This window comes from Pelodiscus sinensis, unplaced genomic scaffold, assembly GCF_049634645.1.
Source record: "Pelodiscus sinensis isolate JC-2024 unplaced genomic scaffold, ASM4963464v1 ctg103, whole genome shotgun sequence".
NCBI lineage: Eukaryota > Metazoa > Chordata > Testudines > Trionychidae > Pelodiscus > Pelodiscus sinensis.
The window spans coordinates 184,717-204,665 of record NW_027465871.1 but is presented as its reverse complement, the minus strand read 5'-3'; the positions used below and the strand labels follow the sequence as shown (position 1 = coordinate 204,665).

Below are 19,949 nucleotides of genomic sequence, written 5' to 3'. Positions count from 1 at the left end.
AGCACCACTGACAAACGGGAGACCTCTTTCTCCCACAACCAAGGCAGCACCTCGGAAACCTCCGCTCGGACTCGCTGTCTCAGAAAACGTGACTTCCCTTCCTAGAACCGAGCGGGCCGTAAGCCGAGAGATTTCCAGACCCGACACTTATCTCCGTGACAGCGATGGCTGCTCCGCTCCCAGCCGGACGGTTCTCGCCTCGCTTCGACCAAGCTCCCGAGCTCGCTGTTCTCCTTTTCGTTCCATCCCCAGACAGGAGGACACCGGGACGACTGACTTCTTATCGCTTGCTACCGAACCCAGCAAAGAGGGAAAAAACAAACTTAGCCCTTCAGTCCGCGGCATCGCTTTTCCTCCCCTATAACCCACCGCAGCCACCCCCTCCCGCTGCAACTGTAGAAACACGGAGAGAAAGGAGGCCTTGAATCTCTATCCACGCTCTGTTGAACCGACTACTGCCCCTTCCCCAGTCCCCAAGCCACCAGGCTCCGTGCCCCAGCAGGAAGTTCTCTGCCTCAGAAGAAACCTACTGCCAGGACGCTTGAAGATTTCAAAGCACCCATCTCGTACTCACGCAGAGCCATGGGAAGGCCGAATGCTAAGAACCCCTCCTGTGTCCCAAAAATCACGTCCAGGCAGCTCCAGTCCATCTCGGACGGTCTCTTCTCCAGACACGGCCCCGCGCCGATTCGTCTGCAAGCGCGGAAGAAAAACCCCAGCGTGAGCTCTCACTCACTAAGGTCTCTGGCTGCGGGACTTCTATCCTTTAGACCTTGCCCCTCCCTCCCCTCTCTATCGGGACCGCTACAAGAACACTGAGTCAGTCACCCCTGATGCACCACCACTTTCCCTTGCTCTACTTTGCGTACCTGCATGATTCCCGTTGGCTCCGGAGCCCTTAACCCGTGGAGATGCTCACCTGGAATGCCTGCAAGTGTCCCGTAGAAGGACACGGAAGAAGCAGAGAAAGGACAGAGACACAGACAGAAACAGACAGACAGAACGTATTGGCCAATACGAGAGAGCAACAAGAGAGAAACACACGAGAGGCAGCCAGAAACCTTACCACCTTGCGTCTCCCTCCTCGAGCCGAGCGTCTGCTGAGAAGGACACCGTGGTCCAGAGAAACCAGCACCACTGACAAACGGGAGACCTCTTTCTCCCACAACCAAGGCAGCACCTCGGAAACCTCCGCTCGGACTCGCTGTCTCGGAAAACGTGACTTCCCTTCCTAGAACCGAGCGGGCCGTAAGCCGAGAGATTTCCAGACCCGACACTTATCTCCGTGACAGCGATGGCTGCTCCGCTCCCAGCCGGACGGTTCTCGCCTCGCTTCGACCAAGCTCCCGAGCTCGCTGTTCTCCGTTTCGTTCCATCCCCAGATGGGAGGACACCGGGACGACTGACTTCTTATCGCTTGCTACCGAACCCAGCAAAGAGGGAAAAAACAAACTTAGCCCTTCAGTCCGCAAGGACGCGGCATCGCTTTTCCTCCCCTATAACCCACCACAGCCACCCCCTCCCGCTGCAACTGTAGAAACACGGAGAGAAAGGAGGCCTTGAATCTCTATCCACGCTCTGTTGAACCGACTACTGCCCCTTCCCCAGTCCCCAAGCCACCAGGCTCCGTGCCCCAGCAGGAAGCTCTCTGCCTCAGAAGAAGCCTACTGCCAGGATGCTTGAAGATTTCAAACGACGCACCTCTTACTCACGCAGAGCCATGGGAAGGCCGAACGCTAAGAACCCCTCCTGTGTCCCAAAAATCACGTCCAGGTAGCTCCAGTCCATCTCGGACGGTTTCTTCTGCGGACACGGCCCCGCGCCGATTCGTCTGCAAGCGCGGAAGAAAAACCCCAGCGTGAGCTCTCACTCACTAAGGTCTCTGGCTGCGGGACTTCTATCCTTTAGACCTTGCCCCTCCCTCCCCTCTCTATCGGGACCGCTACAAGAACACTGAGTCAGTCACCCCTGATGCACCACCACTTTCCCTTGCTCTACCTTGCGTAACTGCATGATTCCCGTTGGCTCCGGAGCCCTTAACCCGTGGAGATGCTCACCTGGAATGCCTGCAAGTGTCCCGTAGAAGGACACGGAAGAAGCAGAGCAAGGACAGAGACACAGACAGAAACAGACAGACAGAACGTATTGGCCAATACGAGAGAGCAACAAGAGAGAAACACACGAGAGGCAGCCAGAAACCTTACCACCTTGCGTCTCCCTCCTCGAGCCGAGCGTCTGCTGAGAAGGACACCGTGGTCCAGAGAAACCAGCACCACTGACAAACGGGAGACCTCTTTCTCCCACAACCAAGGCAGCACCTCGGAAACCTCCGCTCGGACTCGCTGTCTCAGAAAACGTGACTTCCCTTCCTAGAACCGAGCGGGCCGTAAGCCGAGAGATTTCCAGACCCGACACTTATCTCCGTGACAGCGATGGCTGCTCCGCTCCCAGCCGGACGGTTCTCGCCTCGCTTCGACCAAGCTCCCGAGCTCGCTGTTCTCCGTTTCGTTCCATCCCCAGACGGGAGGACACCGGGACGACTGACTTCTTATCGCTTGCTACCGAACCCAGCAAAGAGGGAAAAAACAAACTTAGCCCTTCAGTCCGCAAGGACGCGGCATCGCTTTTCCTCCCCTATAACCCACCACAGCCACCCCCTCCCGCTGCAACTGTAGAAACACGGAGAGAAAGGAGGCCTTGAATCTCTATCCACGCTCTGTTGAACCGACTACTGCCCCTTCCCCAGTCCCCAAGCCACCAGGCTCCGTGCCCCAGCAGGAAGCTCTCTGCCTCAGAAGAAGCCTACTGCCAGGATGCTTGAAGATTTCAAACGACGCACCTCTTACTCACGCAGAGCCATGGGAAGGCCGAACGCTAAGAACCCCTCCTGTGTCCCAAAAATCACGTCCAGGTAGCTCCAGTCCATCTCGGACGGTTTCTTCTGCGGACACGGCCCCGCGCCGATTCGTCTGCAAGCGCGGAAGAAAAACCCCAGCGTGAGCTCTCACTCACTAAGGTCTCTGGCTGCGGGACTTCTATCCTTTAGACCTTGCCCCTCCCTCCCCTCTCTATCGGGACCGCTACAAGAACACTGAGTCAGTCACCCCTGATGCACCACCACTTTCCCTTGCTCTACCTTGCGTACCTGCATGATTCCCGTTGGCTCCGGAGCCCTTAACCCGTGGAGATGCTCACCTGGAATGCCTGCAAGTGTCCCGTAGAAGGACACGGAAGAAGCAGAGCAAGGACAGAGACACAGACAGAAACAGACAGACAGAACGTATTGGCCAATACGAGAGAGCAACAAGAGAGAAACACACGAGAGGCAGCCAGAAACCTTACCACCTTGCGTCTCCCTCCTCGAGCCGAGCGTCTGCTGAGAAGGACACCGTGGTCCAGAGAAACCAGCACCACTGACAAACGGGAGACCTCTTTCTCCCACAACCAAGGCAGCACCTCGGAAACCTCCGCTCGGACTCGCTGTCTCAGAAAACGTGACTTCCCTTCCTAGAACCGAGCGGGCCGTAAGCCGAGAGATTTCCAGACCCGACACTTATCTCTGTGACAGCGATGGCTGCTCCGCTCCCAGCCGGACGGTTCTCGCCTCGCTTCGACCAAGCTCCCGAGCTCGCTGTTCTCCGTTTCGTTCCATCCCCAGATGGGAGGACACCGGGACGACTGACTTCTTATCGCTTGCTACCGAACCCAGCAAAGAGGGAAAAAACAAACTTAGCCCTTCAGTCCGCAAGGACGCGGCATCGCTTTTCCTCCCCTATAACCCACCACAGCCACCCCCTCCCGCTGCAACTGTAGAAACACGGAGAGAAAGGAGGCCTTGAATCTCTATCCACGCTCTGTTGAACCGACTACTGCCCCTTCCCCAGTCCCCAAGCCACCAGGCTCCGTGCCCCAGCAGGAAGCTCTCTGCCTCAGAAGAAGCCTACTGCCAGGATGCTTGAAGATTTCAAACGACGCACCTCTTACTCACGCAGAGCCATGGGAAGGCCGAACGCTAAGAACCCCTCCTGTGTCCCAAAAATCACGTCCAGGTAGCTCCAGTCCATCTCGGACGGTTTCTTCTGCGGACACGGCCCCGCGCCGATTCGTCTGCAAGCGCGGAAGAAAAACCCCAGCGTGAGCTCTCACTCACTAAGGTCTCTGGCTGCGGGACTTCTATCCTTTAGACCTTGCCCCTCCCTCCCCTCTCTATCGGGACCGCTACAAGAACACTGAGTCAGTCACCCCTGATGCACCACCACTTTCCCTTGCTCTACCTTGCGTACCTGCATGATTCCCGTTGGCTCCGGAGCCCTTAACCCGTGGAGATGCTCACCTGGAATGCCTGCAAGTGTCCCGTAGAAGGACACGGAAGAAGCAGAGCAAGGACAGAGACACAGACAGAAACAGACAGACAGAACGTATTGGCCAATACGAGAGAGCAACAAGAGAGAAACACACGAGAGGCAGCCAGAAACCTTACCACCTTGCGTCTCCCTCCTCGAGCCGAGCGTCTGCTGAGAAGGACACTGTGGTCCAGAGAAACCAGCACCACTGACAAACGGGAGACCTCTTTCTCCCACAACCAAGGCAGCACCTCGGAAACCTCCGCTCGGACTCGCTGTCTCAGAAAACGTGACTTCCCTTCCTAGAACCGAGCGGGCCGTAAGCCGAGAGATTTCCAGACCCGACACTTATCTCCGTGACAGCGATGGCTGCTCCGCTCCCAGCCGGACGGTTCTCGCCTCGCTTCGACCAAGCTCCCGAGCTCGCTGTTCTCCGTTTCGTTCCATCCCCAGACAGGAGGACACCGGGACGACTGACTTCTTATCGCTTGCTACCGAACCCAGCAAAGAGGGAAAAAACAAACGTAGCCCTTCAGTCCGCGGCATCGCTTTTCCTCCCCTATAACTCACCGCAGCCACCCCCTCCCGCTGCAACTGTAGAAACACGGAGAGAAAGGAGGCCTTGAATCTCTATCCACGCTCTGTTGAACCGACTACTGCCCCTTCCCCAGTCCCCAAGCCACCAGGCTCCGTGCCCCAGCAGGAAGTTCTCTGCCTCAGAAGAAACCTACTGCCAGGACGCTTGAAGATTTCAAAGCACCCATCTCGTACTCACGCAGAGCCATGGGAAGGCCGAATGCTAAGAACCCCTCCTGTGTCCCAAAAATCACGTCCAGGCAGCTCCAGTCCATCTCGGACGGTCTCTTCTCCAGACACGGCCCCGCGCCGATTCGTCTGCAAGCGCGGAAGAAAAACCCCAGCGTGAGCTCTCACTCACTAAGGTCTCTGGCTGCGGGACTTCTATCCTTTAGACCTTGCCCCTCCCTCCCCTCTCTATCGGGACCGCTACAAGAACACTGAGTCAGTCACCCCTGATGCACCACCACTTTCCCTTGCTCTACTTTGCGTACCTGCATGATTCCCGTTGGCTCCGGAGCCCTTAACCCGTGGAGATGCTCACCTGGAATGCCTGCAAGTGTCCCGTAGAAGGACACGGAAGAAGCAGAGAAAGGACAGAGACACAGACAGAAACAGACAGACAGAACGTATTGGCCAATACGAGAGAGCAACAAGAGAGAAACACACGAGAGGCAGCCAGAAACCTTACCACCTTGCGTCTCCCTCCTCGAGCCGAGCGTCTGCTGAGAAGGACACCGTGGTCCAGAGAAACCAGCACCACTGACAAACGGGAGACCTCTTTCTCCCACAACCAAGGCAGCACCTCGGAAACCTCCGCTCGGACTCGCTGTCTCGGAAAACGTGACTTCCCTTCCTAGAACCGAGCGGGCCGTAAGCCGAGAGATTTCCAGACCCGACACTTATCTCCGTGACAGCGATGGCTGCTCCGCTCCCAGCCGGACGGTTCTCGCCTCGCTTCGACCAAGCTCCCGAGCTCGCTGTTCTCCGTTTCGTTCCATCCCCAGATGGGAGGACACCGGGACGACTGACTTCTTATCGCTTGCTACCGAACCCAGCAAAGAGGGAAAAAACAAACTTAGCCCTTCAGTCCGCAAGGACGCGGCATCGCTTTTCCTCCCCTATAACCCACCACAGCCACCCCCTCCCGCTGCAACTGTAGAAACACGGAGAGAAAGGAGGCCTTGAATCTCTATCCACGCTCTGTTGAACCGACTACTGCCCCTTCCCCAGTCCCCAAGCCACCAGGCTCCGTGCCCCAGCAGGAAGCTCTCTGCCTCAGAAGAAGCCTACTGCCAGGATGCTTGAAGATTTCAAACGACGCACCTCTTACTCACGCAGAGCCATGGGAAGGCCGAACGCTAAGAACCCCTCCTGTGTCCCAAAAATCACGTCCAGGTAGCTCCAGTCCATCTCGGACGGTTTCTTCTGCGGACACGGCCCCGCGCCGATTCGTCTGCAAGCGCGGAAGAAAAACCCCAGCGTGAGCTCTCACTCACTAAGGTCTCTGGCTGCGGGACTTCTATCCTTTAGACCTTGCCCCTCCCTCCCCTCTCTATCGGGACCGCTACAAGAACACTGAGTCAGTCACCCCTGATGCACCACCACTTTCCCTTGCTCTACCTTGCGTACCTGCATGATTCCCGTTGGCTCCGGAGCCCTTAACCCGTGGAGATGCTCACCTGGAATGCCTGCAAGTGTCCCGTAGAAGGACACGGAAGAAGCAGAGCAAGGACAGAGACACAGACAGAAACAGACAGACAGAACGTATTGGCCAATACGAGAGAGCAACAAGAGAGAAACACACGAGAGGCAGCCAGAAACCTTACCACCTTGCGTCTCCCTCCTCGAGCCGAGCGTCTGCTGAGAAGGACACCGTGGTCCAGAGAAACCAGCACCACTGACAAACGGGAGACCTCTTTCTCCCACAACCAAGGCAGCACCTCGGAAACCTCCGCTCGGACTCGCTGTCTCAGAAAACGTGACTTCCCTTCCTAGAACCGAGCGGGCCGTAAGCCGAGAGATTTCCAGACCCGACACTTATCTCTGTGACAGCGATGGCTGCTCCGCTCCCAGCCGGACGGTTCTCGCCTCGCTTCGACCAAGCTCCCGAGCTCGCTGTTCTCCGTTTCGTTCCATCCCCAGATGGGAGGACACCGGGACGACTGACTTCTTATCGCTTGCTACCGAACCCAGCAAAGAGGGAAAAAACAAACTTAGCCCTTCAGTCCGCAAGGACGCGGCATCGCTTTTCCTCCCCTATAACCCACCACAGCCACCCCCTCCCGCTGCAACTGTAGAAACACGGAGAGAAAGGAGGCCTTGAATCTCTATCCACGCTCTGTTGAACCGACTACTGCCCCTTCCCCAGTCCCCAAGCCACCAGGCTCCGTGCCCCAGCAGGAAGCTCTCTGCCTCAGAAGAAGCCTACTGCCAGGATGCTTGAAGATTTCAAACGACGCACCTCTTACTCACGCAGAGCCATGGGAAGGCCGAACGCTAAGAACCCCTCCTGTGTCCCAAAAATCACGTCCAGGTAGCTCCAGTCCATCTCGGACGGTTTCTTCTGCGGACACGGCCCCGCGCCGATTCGTCTGCAAGCGCGGAAGAAAAACCCCAGCGTGAGCTCTCACTCACTAAGGTCTCTGGCTGCGGGACTTCTATCCTTTAGACCTTGCCCCTCCCTCCCCTCTCTATCGGGACCGCTACAAGAACACTGAGTCAGTCACCCCTGATGCACCACCACTTTCCCTTGCTCTACCTTGCGTACCTGCATGATTCCCGTTGGCTCCGGAGCCCTTAACCCGTGGAGATGCTCACCTGGAATGCCTGCAAGTGTCCCGTAGAAGGACACGGAAGAAGCAGAGCAAGGACAGAGACACAGACAGAAACAGACAGACAGAACGTATTGGCCAATACGAGAGAGCAACAAGAGAGAAACACACGAGAGGCAGCCAGAAACCTTACCACCTTGCGTCTCCCTCCTCGAGCCGAGCGTCTGCTGAGAAGGACACCGTGGTCCAGAGAAACCAGCACCACTGACAAACGGGAGACCTCTTTCTCCCACAACCAAGGCAGCACCTCGGAAACCTCCGCTCGGACTCGCTGTCTCAGAAAACGTGACTTCCCTTCCTAGAACCGAGCGGGCCGTAAGCCGAGAGATTTCCAGACCCAACACTTATCTCCGTGACAGCGATGGCTGCTCCGCTCCCAGCCGGACGGTTCTCGCCTCGCTTCGACCAAGCTCCCGAGCTCGCTGTTCTCCGTTTCGTTCCATCCCCAGACGGGAGGACACCGGGACGACTGACTTCTTATCGCTTGCTACCGAACCCAGCAAAGAGGGAAAAAACAAACTTAGCCCTTCAGTCCGCAAGGACGCGGCATCGCTTTTCCTCCCCTATAACCCACCACAGCCACCCCCTCCCGCTGCAACTGTAGAAACACGGAGAGAAAGGAGGCCTTGAATCTCTATCCACGCTCTGTTGAACCGACTACTGCCCCTTCCCCAGTCCCCAAGCCACCAGGCTCCGTGCCCCAGCAGGAAGCTCTCTGCCTCAGAAGAAGCCTACTGCCAGGATGCTTGAAGATTTCAAACGACGCACCTCTTACTCACGCAGAGCCATGGGAAGGCCGAACGCTAAGAACCCCTCCTGTGTCCCAAAAATCACGTCCAGGTAGCTCCAGTCCATCTCGGACGGTCTCTTCTCCAGACACGGCCCCGCGCCGATTCGTCTGCAAGCGCGGAAGAAAAACCCCAGCGTGAGCTCTCACTCATTAAGGTCTCTGGCTGCGAGACTTCTATCCTTTAGACCTTGCCCCTCCCTCCCCTCTCTATCGGGACCGCTACAAGAACACTGAGTCAGTCACCCCTGATGCACCACCACTTTCCCTTGCTCTACCTTGCGTACCTGCATGATTCCCGTTGGCTCCGGAGCCCTTAACCCGTGGAGATGCTCACCTGGAATGCCTGCAAGTGTCCCGTAGAAGGACACGGCAGAAGCAGAGCAAGGACAGAGACACAGACAGAAACAGACAGACAGAACGTATTGGCCAATACGAGAGAGCAACAAGAGAGAAACACACGAGAGGCAGCCAGAAACCTTACCACCTTGCGTCTCCCTCCTCGAGCCGAGCGTCTGCTGAGAAGGACACCGTGGTCCAGAGAAACCAGCACCACTGACAAACGGGAGACCTCTTTCTCCCACAACCAAGGCAGCACCTCGGAAACCTCCGCTCGGACTCGCTGTCTCAGAAAACGTGACTTCCCTTCCTAGAACCGAGCGGGCCGTAAGCCGAGAGATTTCCAGACCCGACACTTATCTCCGTGACAGCGATGGCTGCTCCGCTCCCAGCCGGACGGTTCTCGCCTCGCTTCGACCAAGCTCCCGAGCTCGCTGTTCTCCTTTTCGTTCCATCCCCAGACAGGAGGACACCGGGACGACTGACTTCTTATCGCTTGCTACCGAACCCAGCAAAGAGGGAAAAAACAAACGTAGCCCTTCAGTCCGCGGCATCGCTTTTCCTCCCCTATAACCCACCGCAGCCACCCCCTCCCGCTGCAACTGTAGAAACACGGAGAGAAAGGAGGCCTTGAATCTCTATCCACGCTCTGTTGAACCGACTACTGCCCCTTCCCCAGTCCCCAAGCCACCAGGCTCCGTGCCCCAGCAGGAAGTTCTCTGCCTCAGAAGAAACCTACTGCCAGGACGCTTGAAGATTTCAAAGCACCCATCTCGTACTCACGCAGAGCCATGGGAAGGCCGAATGCTAAGAACCCCTCCTGTGTCCCAAAAATCACGTCCAGGCAGCTCCAGTCCATCTCGGACGGTCTCTTCTCCAGACACGGCCCCGCGCCGATTCGTCTGCAAGCGCGGAAGAAAAACCCCAGCGTGAGCTCTCACTCACTAAGGTCTCTGGCTGCGGGACTTCTATCCTTTAGACCTTGCCCCTCCCTCCCCTCTCTATCGGGACCGCTACAAGAACACTGAGTCAGTCACCCCTGATGCACCACCACTTTCCCTTGCTCTACTTTGCGTACCTGCATGATTCCCGTTGGCTCCGGAGCCCTTAACCCGTGGAGATGCTCACCTGGAATGCCTGCAAGTGTCCCGTAGAAGGACACGGAAGAAGCAGAGAAAGGACAGAGACACAGACAGAAACAGACAGACAGAACGTATTGGCCAATACGAGAGAGCAACAAGAGAGAAACACACGAGAGGCAGCCAGAAACCTTACCACCTTGCGTCTCCCTCCTCGAGCCGAGCGTCTGCTGAGAAGGACACCGTGGTCCAGAGAAACCAGCACCACTGACAAACGGGAGACCTCTTTCTCCCACAACCAAGGCAGCACCTCGGAAACCTCCGCTCGGACTCGCTGTCTCGGAAAACGTGACTTCCCTTCCTAGAACCGAGCGGGCCGTAAGCCGAGAGATTTCCAGACCCGACACTTATCTCCGTGACAGCGATGGCTGCTCCGCTCCCAGCCGGACGGTTCTCGCCTCGCTTCGACCAAGCTCCCGAGCTCGCTGTTCTCCGTTTCGTTCCATCCCCAGACGGGAGGACACCGGGACGACTGACTTCTTATCGCTTGCTAGCGAACCCAGCAAAGAGGGAAAAAACAAACTTAGCCCTTCAGTCCGCAAGGACGCGGCATCGCTTTTCCTCCCCTATAACCCACCGCAGCCACCCCCTCCCGCTGCAACTGTAGAAACACGGAGAGAAAGGAGGCCTTGAATCTCTATCCACGCTCTGTTGAACCGACTACTGCCCCTTCCCCAGTCCCCAAGCCACCAGGCTCCGTGCCCCAGCAGGAAGCTCTCTGCCTCAGAAGAAACCTACTGCCAGGACGCTTGAAGATTTCAAAGCACCCATCTCCTACTCACGCAGAGCCATGGGAAGGCCGAACGCTAAGAACCCCTGCTGTGTCCCAAAATTCACGTCCAGGCAGCTCCAGTCCATCTCGGACGGTCTCTTCTCCGGACACGGCCCCGCGCCGATTCGTCTGCAAGCGCGGAAGAAAAACCCCAGCGTGAGCTCTCACTCATTAAGGTCTCTGGCTGCGAGACTTCTATCCTTTAGACCTTGCCCCTCCCTCCCCTCTCTATCGGGACCGCTACAAGAACACTGAGTCAGTCACCCCTGATGCACCACCACTTTCCCTTGCTCTACCTTGCGTACCTGCATGATTCCCGTTGGCTCCGGAGCCCTTAACCCGTGGAGATGCTCACCTGGAATGCCTGCAAGTGTCCCGTAGAAGGACACGGCAGAAGCAGAGCAAGGACAGAGACACAGACAGAAACAGACAGACAGAACGTATTGGCCAATACGAGAGAGCAACAAGAGAGAAACACACGAGAGGCAGCCAGAAACCTTACCACCTTGCGTCTCCCTCCTCGAGCCGAGCGTCTGCTGAGAAGGACACCGTGGTCCAGAGAAACCAGCACCACTGACAAACGGGAGACCTCTTTCTCCCACAACCAAGGCAGCACCTCGGAAACCTCCGCTCGGACTCGCTGTCTCAGAAAACGTGACTTCCCTTCCTAGAACCGAGCGGGCCGTAAGCCGAGAGATTTCGAGACCCGACACTTATCTCCGTGACAGCGATGGCTGCTCCGCTCCCAGCCGGACGGTTCTCGCCTCGCTTCGACCAAGCTCCCGAGCTCGCTGTTCTCCTTTTCGTTCCATCCCCAGACGGGAGGACACCGGGACGACTGACTTCTTATCGCTTGCTAGCGAACCCAGCAAAGAGGGAAAAAACAAACTTAGCCCTTCAGTCCGCAAGGACGCGGCATCGCTTTTCCTCCCCTACAACCCACCGCAGCCACCCCCTCCCGCTGCAACTGTAGAAACACGGAGAGAAAGGAGGCCTTGAATCTCTATCCACGCTCTGTTGAACCGACTACTGCCCCTTCCCCAGTCCCCAAGCCACCAGGCTCCGTGCCCCAGCAGGAAGCTCTCTGCCTCAGAAGAAACCTACTGCCAGGACGCTTGAAGATTTCAAAGCACCCATCTCCTACTCACGCAGAGCCATGGGAAGGCCGAACGCTGAGAACACCTCCTGTGTCCCAAAAATCACGTCCAGGCAGCTCCAGTCCATCTCGGACGGTGTCTTCTCCAGACACGGCCCCGCGCCGATTCGTCTGCAAGCGCGGAAGAAAAACCCCAGCGTGAGCTCTCACTCACTAAGGTCTCTGGCTGCGGGACTTCTATCCTTTAGACCTTGCCCCTCCCTCCCCTCTCTATCGGGACCGCTACAAGAACACTGAGTCAGTCACCCCTGATGCACCACCACTTTCCCTTGCTCTACCTTGCGTACCTGCATGATTCCCGTTGGCTCCGGAGCCCTTAACCCGTGGAGATGCTCACCTGGAATGCCTGCAAGTGTCCCGTAGAAGGACACGGCAGAAGCAGAACAAGGACAGAGACACAGACAGAAACAGACAGACAGAACGTATTGGCCAATACGAGAGAGCAACAAGAGAGAAACACACGAGAGGCAGCCAGAAACCTTACCACCTTGCGTCTCCCTCCTCGAGCCGAGCGTCTGCTGAGAAGGACACCGTGGTCCAGAGAAACCAGCACCACTGACAAACGGGAGAGCTCTTTCTCCCACAACCAAGGCAGCACCTCGGAAACCTCCGCTCGGACTCGCTGTCTCAGAAAACGTGACTTCCCTTCCTAGAACCGAGCGGGCCGTAAGCCGAGAGATTTCCAGACCCGACACTTATCTGTAATGCCTGCAAGTGTCCCGTAGAAGGACACCGAAGAAGAAGAACAAGGACAGAGACACAGACAAAAACAAACAGACAGAACGTATTGGCCAATACGAGAGAGCAACAAGAGAGAAACACACGAGAGGCAGCCAGAAACCTTACTACCTTGCGTCTCCCTCCTCGAGCCGAGCGTCTGCTGAGAAGGACACCGTGGTCCAGAGAAACCAGCACCACTGACAAACGGGAGACCTCTTTCTCCCACAACCAAGGCAGCACCTCGGAAACCTCCGCTCGGACTCGCTGTCTCAGAAAACGCGACTTCCCTTCCTAGAACCGAGCAGGCCGTAAGCCGAGAGATTTCCAGACCCGACACTTATCTCCGCGACAGCGATGGCTGCTCCGCTCCCAGCCGGACGGTTCTCGCCTCGCTTCGACCAAGCTCCCGAGCTCGCTGTTCTCCTTTTCGTTCCATCCCCAGACGGGAGGACAGCGGGACGACTGACTTCTTATCGCTTGCTACCGAACCCAGCAAAGAGGGAAAAAACAAACTTAGCCCTTCAGTCCGCGGCATCGCTTTTCCTCCCCTATAACCCACCGCAGCCACCCCCTCCCGCTGCAACTGTAGAAACACGGAGAGAAAGGAGGCCTTGAATCTCTATCCACGCTCTGTTGAACCGACTACTGCCCCTTCCCCAGTCCCCAAGCCACCAGGCTCCGTGCCCCAGCAGGAAGCTCTCTGCCTCAGAAGAAACCTACTGCCAGGACGCTTGAAGATTTCAAAGCACCCATCTCATACTCACGCAGAGCCATGGGAAGGCCGAACGCTGAGAACCCCTCCTGTGTCCCAAAAATCACGTCCAGGCAGCTCCAGTCCATCTCGGATGGTCTCTTCTCCGGACACGGCCCCGCGCCGATACGTCTGCAAGCGCGGAAGAAAAACCTCAGCGTGAGCTCTCACTCACTAAGGTCTCTGGCTGCGGGACTTCTATCCTTTAGACCTTGCCCCTCCCTCCCCTCTCTATCGGGACCGCTACAAGAACACTGAGTCAGTCACCCCTGATGCACCACCACTTTCCCTTGCTCTACCTTGCGTACCTGCATGATTCCCGTTGGCTCCGGAGCCCTTAACCCGTGGAGATGCTCACCTGGAATGCCTGCAAGTGTCCCGTAGAAGGACACGGAAGAAGCAGAGCAAGGACAGAGACACAGACAGAAACAGACAGACAGAACGTACTGGCCAATACGAGAGAGCAACAAGAGAGAAACACACGAGAGGCAGCCAGAAACCTTACCACCTTGCGTCTCCCTCCTCGAGCCGAGCGTCTGCTGAGAAGGACACCGTGGTCCACAGAAACCAGCACCACTGACAAACGGGGGACCTCTTTCTCCCACAACCAAGGCAGCACCTCGGAAACCTCCGCTCGGACTCGCTGTCTCAGAAAACGTGACTTCCCTTCCTAGAACCGAGCGGGCCGTAAGCCGAGAGATTTCCAGACCCGACACTTATCTGTAATGCCTGCAAGTGTCCCGAAGAAGGACACCGAAGAAGAAGAACAAGGACAGAGACACAGACAGAAACAGACAGACAGAACGTATTGGCCAATACGAGAGAGCAACAAGAGAGAAACACACGAGAGGCAGCCAGAAACCTTACCACCTTGCGTCTCCCTCTTCGAGCCGAGCGTCTGCTGAGAAGGACACCGTGGTCCAGAGAAACCAGCACCACTGACAAACGGGAGAGCTCTTTCTCCCACAACTAAGGCAGCACCTCGGAAACCTCCGCTCGGACTCGCTGTCTCGGAAAACGTGACTTCCCTTCCTAGAACCGAGCAGGCCGTAAACCGAGAGATTTCCAGACCCGACACTTATCTCCATGACAGCGATGGCTGCTCCGCTCCCGGCCGGACGGTTCTCGCCTCACTTCGACCAAGCTCCCGAGCTCGCTGTTCTCCTTTTCGTTCCATCCCCAGACGGGAGGACACCGGGACGACTGACTTCTTATCGCTTGCTACCGAACCCAGCAAAGAGGGAAAAAACAAACTTAGCCCTTCAGTCCGCAAGGACGCGGCATCGCTTTTCCTCCCCTATAACCCACCGCAGCCACCCCCTCCCGCTGCAACTGTAGAAACACGGAGAGAAAGGAGGCCTTGAATCTCTATCCACGCTCTGTTGAACCGACTACTGCCCCTTCCCCAGTCCCCAAGCCACCAGGCTCCGTGCCCCAGCAGGAAGCTCTCTGCCTCAGAAGAAGCCTACTGCCAGGACGCTTGAAGATTTCAAAGCACCCATCTCCTACTCACGCAGAGCCATAGGAAGGCCGAACGCTAAGAACCCCTCCTGTGTTCCAAAAATCACGTCCAGGCAGCTCCAGTCCATCTCGGACGGTTTCTTCTCCGGACACGGCCCCGCGCCGATTCGTCTGCAAGCGCGGAAGAAAAACCCCAGCGTGAGCTCTCACTCACTAAGGTCTCTGGCTGCGGGACTTCTATCCTTTAGACCTTGCCCCTCCCTCCCCTCTCTATCGGGACCGCTACAAGAACACTGAGTCAGTCACCCCTGATGCACCACCACTTTCCCTTGCTCTACCTTGCGTACCTGCATGATTCCCTTTGGCTCCGGAGCCCTTAACCCGTGGAGATGCTCACCTGGAATGCCTGCAAGTGTCCCGTAGAAGGACACGGCAGAAGCAGAACAAGGACAGAGACACAGACAGAAACAGACAGACAGAACGTATTGGCTAATACGAGAGAGCAACAAGAGAGAAACACACGAGAGGCAGCCAGAAACCTTACCACCTTGCGTCTCCCTCCTCGAGCCAAGCGTCTGCTGAGAAGGACACCGTGGTCCAGAGAAACCAGCACCACTGACAAACGGGAGACCTCTTTCTCCCACAACCAAGGCAGCACCTCGGAAACCTCCGCTCGGACTCGCTGTCTCAGAAAACGTGACTTCCCTTCCTAGAACCGAGCGGGCCGTAAGCCGAGAGATTTCCAGACCCGACACTTATCTGTAATGCCTGCAAGTGTCCCGTAGAAGGACACCGAAGAAGAAGAACAAGGACAGAGACACAGACAAAAACAGACAGACAGAACGTATTGGCCAATACGAGAGAGCAACAAGAGAGAAACACACGAGAGGCAGCCAGAAACCTTACCACCTTGCGTCTCCCTCCTCGAGCCGAGCGTCTGCTGAGAAGGACACCGTGGTCCAGAGAAACCAGCACCACTGACAAACGGGAGACCTCTTTCTCCCACAACCAAGGCAGCACCTCGGAAACCTCCGCTCGGACTCGCTGTCTCAGAAAACGCGACTTCCCTTCCTAGAACCGAGCAGGCCGTAAGCCGAGAGATTTCCAGACCCGACACTTATCTCCGCGACAGCGATGGCTGCTCCGCTCCCAGCCGGACGGTTCTCGCCTCGCTTCGACCAAGCTCCCGAGCTCGCTGTTCTCCTTTTCGTTCCATCCCCAGACGGGAGGACACCGGGACGACTGACTTCTTATCGCTTGCTACCGAACCCAGCAAAGAGGGAAAAAACAAACTTAGCCCTTCAGTCCGCGGCATCGCTTTTCCTCCCCTATAACCCACCGCAGCCACCCCCTCCCGCTGCAACTGTAGAAACACGGAGAGAAAGGAGGCCTTGAATCTCTATCCACGCTCTGTTGAACCGACTACTGCCCCTTCCCCAGTCCCCAAGCCACCAGGCTCCGTGCCCCAGCAGGAAGCTCTCTGCCTCAGAAGAAACCTACTGCCAGGACGCTTGAAGATTTCAAAGCACCCATCTCCTACTCACGCAGAGCCATGGGAAGGCCGAACGCTAAGAACCCCTGCTGTGTCCCAAAAATCACGTCCAGGCAGCTCCAGTCCATCTCGGACGGTCTCTTCTCTGGACACGGCCCCGCGCCGATTCGTCTGCAAGCGCGGAAGAAAAACCCCAGCGTGAGCTCTCACTCACTAAGGTCTCTGGCTGCGGGACTTCTATGCTTTAGACCTTGCCCCTCCCTCCCCTCTCTATCGGGACCGCTACAAGAACACTGAGTCAGTCACCCCTGATGCACCACCACTTTCCCTTGCTCTACCTTGCGTACCTGCATGATTCCCGTTGGCTCCGGAGCCCTTAACCCGTGGAGATGCTCACCTGGAATGCCTGCAAGTGTCCCGTAGAAGGACACGGCAGAAGCAGAACAAGGACAGAGACGCAGACAGAAACAGACAGACAGAACGTATTGGCCAATACGAGAGAGCAACAAGAGAGAAACACACGAGAGGCAGCCAGAAACCTTACCACCTTGCGTCTCCCTCCTCGAGCCGAGCGTCTGCTGAGAAGGACACCGTGGTCCAGAGAAACCAGCACCACTGACAAACGGGAGAGCTCTTTCTCCCACAACCAAGGCAGCACCTCGGAAACCTCCGCTCGGACTCGCTGTCTCAGAAAACGTGACTTCCCTTCCTAGACCCGAGCGGGCCGTAAGCCGAGAGATTTCCAGACCCGACACTTATCTCCCGGTCAGCGATGGCTGCTCCGCTACCAGCCGGACGGTTCTCGCCTCGCTTCGACCAAGCTCCTGAGCTCGCTGTTCTCCTTTTCGTTCCATCCCCAGACGGGAGGACACCGGGACGACTGACTTCTTATCGCTTGCTACCGAACCCAGCAAAGAGGGAAAAAACAAACTTAGCCCTTCAGTCCGCGGCATCGCTTTTCCTCCCCTATAACCCACCGCAGCCACCCCCTCCCGCTGCAACTGTAGAAACACGGAGAGAAAGGAGGCCTTGAATCTCTATCCACGCTCTGTTGAACCGACTACTGCCCGTTCCCCAGTCCCCAAGCCACCAGGCTCCGTGCCCCAGCAGGAAGCTCTCTGCCTCAGAAGAAACCTACTGCCAGGACGCATGAAGATTTCAGAGCACCCGTCTCCTACTCACGCAGAGCCATAGGAAGGCCGAACGCTAAGAACCCCTCCTGTGTTCCAAAAATCACGTCCAGGCAGCTCCAGTCCATCTCGGACGGTTTCTTCTCCGGACACGGCCCCGCACCGATTCGTCTGCAAGCGCGGAAGAAAAACCCCAGCGTGAGCTCTCACTCACTAAGGTCTCTGGCTGCGGGACTTCTATCCTTTAGACCTTGCCCCTCCCTCCCCTCTCTATCGGGACCGCTACAAGAACACTGAGTCAGTCACCCCTGATGCACCACCACTTTCCCTTGCTCTACCTTGCGTACCTGCATGATTCCCTTTGGCTCCGGAGCCCTTAACCCGTGGAGATGCTCACCTGGAATGCCTGCAAGTGTCCCGTAGAAGGACACGGCAGAAGCAGAACAAGGACAGAGACACAGACAGAAACAGACAGACAGAACGTATTGGCCAATACGAGAGAGCAACAAGAGAGAAACACACGAGAGGCAGCCAGAAACCTTACCACCTTGCGTCTCCCTCCTCGAGCCGAGCGTCTGCTGAGAAGGACACCGTGGTCCAGAGAAACCAGCACCACTGGCAAACGGGAGACCTTTTTCTCCCACAACCAAGGCAGCACCTCGGAAACCTCCGCTCGGACTCGCTGTCTCAGAAAACGTGACTTCCCTTCCTAGAACCGAGCGGGCCGTAAGCCGAGAGATTTCCAGACCCGACACTTATCTCCGTGACAGCGATGGCTGCTCCGCTCCCAGCCGGACGGTTCTCGCCTCGCTTCGACCAAGCTCCCGAGCTCGCTGTTCTCCTTTTCGTTCCATCCCCAGACGGGAGGACACCGGGACGACTGACTTCTTATCGCTTGCTACCGAACCCAGCAAAGAGGGAAAAAACAAACTTAGCCCTTCAGTCCGCAAGGACGCGGCATCGCTTTTCTTCCCCTATAACCCACCGCAGCCACCCCCTCCCGCTGCAACTGTAGAAACACGGAGAGAAAGGAGGCCTTGAATCTCTATCCACGCTCTGTTGAACCGACTACTGCCCCTTCCCCAGTCCCCAAGCCACCAGGCTCCGTGCCCCAGCAGGAAGCTCTCTGCCTCAGAAGAAACCTACTGCCAGGACGCTTGAAGATTTCAAAGCACCCATCTCATACTCACGCAGAGCCATGGGAAGGCCGAACGCTGAGAACCCCTCCTGTGTCCCAAAAATCACGTCCAGGCAGCTCCAGTCCATCTCGGATGGTCTCTTCTCCGGACACGGCCCCGCGCCGATACGTCTGCAAGCGCGGAAGAAAAACCTCAGCGTGAGCTCTCACTCACTAAGGTCTCTGGCTGCGGGACTTCTATCCTTTAGACCTTGCCCCTCCCTCCCCTCTCTATCGGGACCGCTACAAGAACACTGAGTCAGTCACCCCTGATGCACCACCACTTTCCCTTGCTCTACCTTGCGTACCTGCATGATTCCCGTTGGCTCCGGAGCCCTTAACCCGTGGAGATGCTCACCTGGAATGCCTGCAAGTGTCCCGTAGAAGGACACGGAAGAAGCAGAGCAAGGACAGAGACACAGACAGAAACAGACAGACAGAACGTACTGGCCAATACGAGAGAGCAACAAGAGAGAAACACACGAGAGGCAGCCAGAAACCTTACCACCTTGCGTCTCCCTCCTCGAGCCGAGCGTCTGCTGAGAAGGACACCGTGGTCCACAGAAACCAGCACCACTGACAAACGGGGGACCTCTTTCTCCCACAACCAAGGCAGCACCTCGGAAACCTCCGCTCGGACTCGCTGTCTCAGAAAACGTGACTTCCCTTCCTAGAACCGAGCGGGCCGTAAGCCGAGAGATTTCCAGACCCGACACTTATCTGTAATGCCTGCAAGTGTCCCGAAGAAGGACACCGAAGAAGAAGAACAAGGACAGAGACACAGACAGAAACAGACAGACAGAACGTATTGGCCAATACGAGAGAGCAACAAGAGAGAAACACACGAGAGGCAGCCAGAAACCTTACCACCTTGCGTCTCCCTCTTCGAGCCGAGCGTCTGCTGAGAAGGACACCGTGGTCCAGAGAAACCAGCACCACTGACAAACGGGAGAGCTCTTTCTCCCACAACTAAGGCAGCACCTCGGAAACCTCCGCTCGGACTCGCTGTCTCGGAAAACGTGACTTCCCTTCCTAGAACCGAGCAGGCCGTAAACCGAGAGATTTCCAGACCCGACACTTATCTCCATGACAGCGATGGCTGCTCCGCTCCCGGCCGGACGGTTCTCGCCTCACTTCGACCAAGCTCCCGAGCTCGCTGTTCTCCTTTTCGTTCCATCCCCAGACGGGAGGACACCGGGACGACTGACTTCTTATCGCTTGCTACCGAACCCAGCAAAGAGGGAAAAAACAAACTTAGCCCTTCAGTCCGCA

The 19,949-nt window shown here is 56.9% G+C and overlaps 1 long non-coding RNA gene across 1 annotated transcript in view; it reads right to left on the bottom strand.

The window, feature by feature from the left end:
* LOC142824166 (uncharacterized) overlaps nt 1-19,586 on the bottom strand; it is a 64,565-nt gene extending 44,979 nt beyond the window's left edge. The window contains exons 1-3 of the long non-coding RNA XR_012899110.1: nt 18,691-19,586; nt 17,553-18,398; nt 17,038-17,268 (exon numbers count right to left, since the gene is read on the bottom strand). This is a non-coding gene — a long non-coding RNA (uncharacterized LOC142824166). The remainder of the gene's footprint in view (nt 1-17,037; nt 17,269-17,552; nt 18,399-18,690) is intronic.
* Between the last annotated feature and the right edge of the window lie 363 nt (nt 19,587-19,949).